A 2500-nucleotide genomic window follows, 5' to 3' on the forward strand; every position below is an offset into this window, starting at 1 on the left:
GCCACTCACTAACACACACACACATACACACACACGCACACAAACACATACAGATATTTATGTGCACACACACAAAACAAACAGAAATGTCCCCATTCTCTCTCTCTCTCTCTCTTTCTCTCTCTCTCTCTCTCTCTCTCTCACGCACACATACACACAGACACAAAGACCCTCATGCATAAAATATTTCTTACAGTATCGAGACTGATGCTGTCATCTTCATTGGTCTCCATAAGGTTTCACACGTACCCATTTCACACGCCCTTTTCATTTGATTTGTCAGCAGAAGCAGCTCACATTTGCCAGGCCTCACCACAGACAGTGGCCTCGCATTTTCTTGCTTCAGCTCACACTCTGTTGTTGCAGAAGGGATGGCGCCCCTTACGTGTGCGTGTGTGTGTGTGTGTGTGTGTGTGTGTGTGTGTGTGTTTACAGTATGTGTGTGTGTGTGTGTGTGTGTTTATGTGTGTGTGTGCGTGTGTTCATGCTAGTGTGCCTGTGTGTGTGTGTGTGGCATTTAGCCACGAGCAGAGATCACACTCCGTTAAGGCATTACAAACCCCGCTGATCCCCTTTGCCGCATCATCCCTAATGCGCAAATCCCTGACCACCCCAACGGTGTTTAATAGCGATGGCCACGGACCTTGATTGAACCGTCATATTTCCAAAGCTATTCTGCTTATATTGGTATATGGAACACAGTCGGTATAATGACACTGTCATCCAATTTGGGCCGGCTTAGGCCCGTTGTCCTCAAAGAGACATCTGCGTATCTGTGCACATTGGGTCAAAGGGACAAAGCACTTATGCTTCTAAATCTGAGGCATCTGAACCTGTAAAGTATTTACCAATAGCTTTGTGTGTCCCTCCCCTGGCTAATGTCAACGAGGGGGGGGGAGGGTGTACAGTATCTAGGTGTATCGCAAAGCAAATGGCTCCTCATCATTAACCTCCGCTATTGATTTACAGTGGAACGTTTGTTTTGAAATTGGAACAGGGAAGTGGCGTCTGTTTGGCAGAGTGGATGCGGTGTCTTTCTGTGCCCTCTCGTAAATTCCAAAAATGGGTTGAATCAATAGCAGCCCTGTGTACCGCTCCGCTAAACGCCTTTGAGATTGAACACAAAAGCCCAATGAAGACTATTCAGCGTCTCAAATGAGCAAAATTCAAATTACATGCTCCCATTAAATGAATCAGCAGAGCATTTAACACATCACTGCATGGGAGTAATATAATGTGAGGTGTGTGTGTGTGTGTGTGTGTGTGTGTGTGTGTGTGTGTGTGTGTGTGTGTGAGAGAGAGGGTGTATGTGTGTGAGTGTGCGTGCGTGCGCGCACATATGTGTGAATGATGAGCACTGTATGAGCTCCAGTTGGAAATACAAGGTGAACATACACCAATATAAACACACACACACACACACACACACACACACACACACAGACACACACACACACACGCACACACATAAAAGCACAGACGGGCTGCTTTTGGAGAGGTCCTAATGCTCTCTGTGTGGTCTGTGTTAGTGTGCTTTTAGTGGCATATCCGTTTGAATGCTGCTTTTAAACACAGAAAGGAGCTTATGGCCCTGGACACGACACACTGCCCAAGTGCAGCACCCAGCCGCCCAGAGAGCTCTGTCATCGCAATTATTGAAATGGCTTTGTGCTGCTTTATTTGGGATGATATATTCAAATGGTATTCAATAGAACAACACTATGATATTATTATTATTATTATTATTATGATGTCCATGATATTAATGTTGTCCCATTATAATATCTTACATTGATATTATAATGCATTATTATGATATGATATTGTGAGTAGTGGCCAGTTGTGTCGTTGGTGTTATTGATATGTTCAAAGCATTAAGGGTGCAGCGTTATGCAGGCTTCATGTGCACAGCCTACCAGGATGTGTTCAAGCATAGGACACAGGAGCTTATCGTGTGATAGAGCGGCAGGTCAACAAGTGCAGTATGGAAACTTTGGGATTGAGGCCACAGGGATATGGCCCAGGGGCAGAAGGTCTCTGTGAGTGAGTGTGTGTGCGTGTGTGCGTGTGCGTGTGTGTGTGTGTGTGTGCGCGTGTGCGTGTGCGCGTGTGTGTATGTGTGTGCGTGTGTGTGTGTGTGTGTGTGTGTGTGTGTGTGTGTGTGTGCGTGAACCAGTGCCAGAGCCACGGCTTCAGCAGACGGGGGACGAGAGGGGAGGGGAGGGCGGTGGAGGGAGGGAGGGAGGGAGGGAAGGGGGCAGTCCAGGAAAGTGGCTGGACAGTCCAGGGGTCTTCCAGGGGCTTGTGCCGCTCTCTTGACGCTGAGGTTGGCACACCAGTCACTGAGAGGTTACTGGGACATGGACATCTCTCTGTTAACGAAAAAAAAAGGGAGTTAAAAAGCACCCCGGCGGCGGTGGTCAGAGAGCGAGCCAAGCCCCCGCCGGTCAGTGGCCCGGGCCGCGCGCTAACTTTGCGGAATTGCGAACATTATATGAGA

At 47.9% G+C, this 2500-nt stretch overlaps 1 protein-coding gene across 2 annotated transcripts in view; it reads left to right on the forward strand.

Moving 5' to 3' along the window:
• cux1a (cut-like homeobox 1a) overlaps positions 1–2500 on the forward strand; it is a 113076-nt gene that overhangs the window by 74574 nt on the left and 36002 nt on the right. The gene's annotated exons all lie outside the window — the stretch shown is intronic.

This window comes from Sardina pilchardus, chromosome 5 (assembly GCF_963854185.1).
Source record: "Sardina pilchardus chromosome 5, fSarPil1.1, whole genome shotgun sequence".
NCBI lineage: Eukaryota > Metazoa > Chordata > Actinopteri > Clupeiformes > Clupeidae > Sardina > Sardina pilchardus.